The 5,622-nt window shown below is 43.6% G+C and overlaps 1 pseudogene; it reads right to left on the minus strand.

Moving 5' to 3' along the window:
- Positions 1-1,593: 1,593 nt before the first annotated feature.
- LOC114617533 overlaps positions 1,594-5,622 on the minus strand; it is a 5,386-nt pseudogene continuing 1,357 nt past the window's right edge.

Here is a 5,622-nt window from a genome sequence, read left to right on the forward strand (position 1 = left end):
TATGCAGTTGGAACGCTACAGGGTCCCAGGTTTCTTCTTTCTTTAAAAATAATTTATTGGGGTTGGAGATTTAGCTCAGTGGTAGAACGCTTGCGTACCAAGTGCAAGGCCCTGGGTTCGGTCCTCAGCTCTGAAAAAAATTTATTAATTTGTGTGTGTGTGTGTGTGTGTGTGTGTGTGTGTGTGTGTGCGTGCCCGCACACCCGAACGTGAGCATGCACACGCTCTCACACAATGGCCTGTGTATGTGTGTGTGGTGGTGGTCAGAGAATAACTGTTTTTTAGTTTCACCACATAGTGCCTGGGAGATTGAAGTCAGGTCCTCAGGTTTGGCTACAGGCTCTTTTACCCACTAAGCCATGTCACTAGCTCTCCTGGTTCAGGGGTTCGTTTTTCATTTTGGCCATTATTGATTGAGAGAAGGTCAAACTTCACAGAAGATATTCTGGAAGAGATGGAATGATGTCATTTTAAAATCCAGACGGTGCCAGCTATCTCATAAAATATGTAACTTTCTCCTTGTCTGAAAGAATAAGGAAGAGATTGTCATAGTCCGTCTTCAACATGAGATGCGCTTAGAGTTCATGAGCGTTAAAAGAGGTTTTAGGGTCCTATCTTCCTCGGCTGGCTTTGACAATGGCTCCCTGCAGCCTAAGAGATGAGAATGGGAAGAGGTGCAGCCTCAAGCTCCACCCCAAATTCTTCATTGGTTGAAGCTTTGTGGCCTCGGCCAATGATATGGAAGTTGGAGTTTGGGAGTGGAAGTTTCAACTAATAGAGAAATGGACAGAAATTTCTCCCAGCTCAAGGATTTTAAAACCCACTGCTTACGCTACATCCAGTGCACAAGCCATTTTGCCTTTCTTTGTACCAGTGTCCTTTCCACAGAATTTATTTTACTAATTTCTTGAATTTTTAAAAAATCTTATTTTCAACACAGGGAACTGGGGAACATAAGATAAGCATTATTTTTCCTGAAATGTCAACTGTCTTCCTGAATCTTCAGTATATATCCTTGGATACTCATGGCATAACAAGACAGATAAGAAATGATGCCCTGGATACATAAGCCAGAGTAAAAACCTCAGACACACGTGCTGTTTTTAATGAATACCAATACCAGTATTTTTCCACATTTTATATTACCATGTGCTTTAACGTTTTCTTTGCGTTTCTCCCACATTTAAGCAGATGTATTTGATAAAGGTACTTTGTCAAATTCTAAATCTGAATGTCACTGAGTAAAAGGGGAACATTATAGTAAGAAACAAATTATTATTTGTTGTTATTTTTGTTTCGTTATTCACAGACCGTGAGCAATGCATTTTGGTCATCTGCGCCGCCTTTCCCCTCCTGCTCCTCCAGGATCTTCTTCACCCCTTTCTCCCTGCAACATGGTATTCATTAAAAACATCTTTAGAAACAGAAATCTTAGGTGCCATGATCAAAAGGGTGAATCATTCACTCATTCGTCTCCTCAAGCCCCGAATCGCTGTGCTTGGTTCTGAAAATATAGAATATAAGTGTAGCCCAAATGGGTCCAAGCTCCCTGAGTCTTAGATGCCACGGGGGTGGGGGGTTAGGGGTGAGGGATTAGACAAGGGAATGGCGAGGAAACCGAGTCCTTTCGATTTCCTTCTCCGTGTATTTTTCCAGGCAGTTCTTCTCCACAGAGCAGGTTCCCAGAGGAATAACACTGCCTGGACGCGTTCCATAGAGGCATTCTGCGGGAATCCTCTCAGCCTCTTCTGAGGAATAGGAGGGTTCACTGTATTGTTTATGAGTGGAACAATTAAAGCTGGAATGTGCGCACGCACGGAAAGAACTGTTGCTCCCCAGTCACACCCCAGAGGCTAGAAAATAGTGGCCACAGGGAGCGGCCACCTCAAGTCCTGATTCTCCAAGCTACGCCCAGGTGTGACCTTCATTCTGGGGCTCCCAGCTCCGGAAGTGCTCTAGGAGGAAGAGGCCAGAGAAGTTACAAAGGTCTAAGTGCCTCACCCTCACCAAAGGCACAGGGCTGAGGATAGTGACCCCGGAACAACCTTCCCCTTTGCCACCCAGAGCCTGCCTCTTTCAGAGGCGGCTTTCTGGATTCCCGTTCAAACCCTTTCTTCACACTTTAGGTTGTGCCCTTATATTTAGTTCCCAGTTAAGATAGCCTGTTATGGTTTCAGACTGAGTGGAAAAGAAAAGAAAGGAAAAGAATAGAAAAGAAATAAAAAGGAGGACCTGACCACTCCCAAAGTATGGAAAAGATTATTATTATTATTATTATTATTATTATTGTTATTACTACAGACATGAGGGAGAGCATAGTCAGATGCAAAGACATCTGGGAGAGTCCAAAGTTAGCATGACCCTGAGCCAGAAGGAAGGAAGAGAGGGGAGAGGGGAGAACCAAGAGATCAGGAGAGTAAAGGGTAGATAAAAACTGCTGGGTAATCAGATTGCTGGGAAGGGCAGCTAGGGGAAGGGCAGCCCAGCCCTAGGCTGGGAAGTTTAGTATAGGGGGCAGGGGATGCCAGCCATACCCTGTGAGTAAGCACTGAGGGATTCTGGGAGAACCTGAAAACCAGATCTACTTTGATATGTTAAATAGGCACTTCAGTTAATCATTTTTCCAAGTTTGAGACCTAACAGAGACCCGATCGACCTTTAACTTTGATGGGTGTCCTACTCAAATATGTCCACATTGGGGAGAAGAAATCCTGGGCTACTGGCAGGATTTGGTACAAATCCTGGGCTGGGAATTTGGAGGCAGGCTATGTATCTTGAGGCTGCCATTTTCTCATGATAATAGGTTCTTCTAAGGTAGGGTAAGCAGGCTTCTCATCCTCTCTAGGAGTATCCTACCCCAGAGATGATGAACCACTGTGGGTTTTTTTGTTTTGTTTTGTTTGTTTGTTTTTGTTTTTTAATCAATGTCCCTTCCTTCTCTTGAGTAGTTGGAAGCCTGAGCCACTAATAAAATTCTGTGGGGCTAAAAGTTTTTTTTGAAGTTTTAGAAACAGAGAAAATAAACAAATGTCATATTACAGACCCCACACCCTTAATGTGTATGAGTGTTTTGTCTGCATGCATGTATGTCTGTGTTCCGTTTGCATGCCTGGTGTCCACTGAGTCCAGAAAAGGGCATCTGATGCCCTGGAACTGGAGTTAGAGACAGTTGTGAGCTGCCACATGGGTGCTGGACGCTGACCCTCAGTCCTCTGTCAGAGTAGTCAGGGTGTTTAACTACTGAGCCATCTTTCCAGCCCAGATCATTCATGTGATTTACAGCTTCTCTGTGGCCTTGAATTCTGTCACTTTGGGGAATATGTAAGATACAGACTCTAGTCAGGAGGGGTTTTATAAGAGGTCAATAAAAGGCTTGATCAGTGGCTGTACCTTTTACCAACACATGCACCACCACCTGGCCTAGCAGTTTATTGCAAAAGACATAACATGCCAGGCTGCGGTGGTTGCCTTCTATTAATAACGGCCCTGTCTGTGTATATCAGCAGTTTACAAACCAGGCTGGAGGTGGAGTCAAGAGAAAAGGAACAGCGATTCCTAAGGGCAGGATGGGGTCTGTACATGGCCAACCAGTCTGTTAGTCTGCTGGACCTGGTTTTCTAGGGCAGCTACTGACTGCTTCTTGCTTTAATCACACCTACTTAGATGATCTATGTGTGTTGTAGTGTATGTGTGTGTGTTGTGTTGTGGTGTGTGTGTGTGGTATGTGCTGTAGTGTATGTGTGTTGTGTTGTGGTGTGTGTGTGTGGTATGTGTTGTAGTGTTTGTGTGTTGTGTATGTGTGATGTGTGTGTTTGTGTTGTTGTGTGTGGTGTATATTGTAGTGTGGTGTGTATGTGTGTGTGTGCGGTATGTGCACACACCCTGGCTGATCTCAGTTCCCACAGCTTCCCCCAAGCTCTTCCCTTTTCTCTCCTCACTCTCATGCTCTCTTCTACCATACAGAAAGCTGGTGACTGAAACAACAATAACAACTGAATTCCATTTCAAAAGTATTCAGTCTCCATGTTCTAGAAATGAAAGGGGAATGCCATTTTTCTTCTTGTTTGCCAGTGTTAGCAGAAATGCAATGAAATAAGCCAGCTTGGATACTCGTGGGCTTATGGAAGCTAGGATCATATTAGAGCAATTTGGTCATGTGTACCAGAACTTCAAATGTTCCTCTTTTAACCTAGTAACTTATTTCTTTTTTCTTTCCTTACCCTTTCTTTTCTTGTTTCTTTTAAGACAGTGTGTTTTGTTTTTGTTCTTTTGTTTTTTCTTTTCTTTTGTGTAGCCCTGACTGTCCTGGAGCTTACTCTGTAGACCAGGCTGGCCTGGAATTTACAGAGATCAGCCTGCCTCTGCCTACCTCTTCAGTGCTGGGATTAAAGTCATGTGCTTCCACCAGGCCTAGCAATTTATTTCAAAAGACTAAACAGGCCTGGCCTCAGTTGTTACCTTTAATCTGCAGGATTAAAGACCTCAGGTGGCAGAGGCATATCTGGGTAGGCTAGCCTGGCCTACAAATCAAGTTCCATTACATCCAGGGACACGTAGATTAAACCCTGCCTCAACAAGCAAGCAAACAAACAAACAAACAAACACTAAGTATGGTGAAATTAGTGCATACAAAAAGATGTTATTTATATCTGGTGTTCTTTGACATTGACTACAATAGCATTTTACAAAGCAAACAGATAGGGAGGGGCTCTTAGGGAGGGGAGAGTGTCTAGAGGGATGGGGAGCAGCAGAAGGCAATGAGGGAGAAAAGAACTATAACATGCTTTCTGCATAGGGGTGGGTGAAGAAGAAAGACTGTTCATAGGGAGAGAAGTGACCAGAGAAAGAAGGGGGAAAGAGAGAGGTAATGGGGGACAAATAAACATGAGGCAGAATGATCTATACATATGTCAAAATGAAACCCATTTCCCTGTATGCTGATATTAGACACTACCAAGCAGGGCAAACCAGGAGGGCTGCCAAGTCCCGAGAGACTGGAGAGCAAAGTGAAAGCAAATGCTTCCAGGAGCTTGAGTGAAAGCAGCAGGGACACAAGGTTACATCATCACTGTGACAAACTACATTCAGCAATGTGGAGACAGAAGGAAGGCTGGGGATGTCGCTCAGCTGGAAGAGCTCAAGGGCTTACACTCGATCTCCAACACAAAATAAATATATAGGTAGGTAGGTAGATAGATAGACAGACAGACAGACAGACAGACAGACAGACAGGTAGATAGGTAGACAGGTAGAAAGGTAGACAGATAGATAGGTAGATAGACAGACAGACATAGGAGACCATGTGATTTTGGACTTTATTTGTTTTTTGCACTTCCCAGATTTTCTACAAGAATATATAATCTTATGAAAGAATAATGAAAACTTTTCTGCCCCTGTATAACTAGTACAAGGTGTAAATATTTTTTATATAAAGGTAAGATCTTAGAGATTCCTGTAAGCCTGGTTCACAAAGGGCTTCCTTTCACATGGTTGACATTCCTACCAGGGCCATAGGGAATATCCAGTACCTAAGATGTGGAGTTTCTAAACAACACATCATCATTGCTCTGAGAGAGAAGAGAGAGAGAGAGAGAGAGAGAGAGAGAGAGAGAGAGAGAGAGA

The sequence above is a fragment of the Grammomys surdaster genome, unplaced genomic scaffold (assembly GCF_004785775.1).
Source record: "Grammomys surdaster isolate TR1022 unplaced genomic scaffold, NIH_TR_1.0 137, whole genome shotgun sequence".
NCBI classification, from domain to species: Eukaryota; Metazoa; Chordata; class Mammalia; order Rodentia; family Muridae; genus Grammomys; species Grammomys surdaster.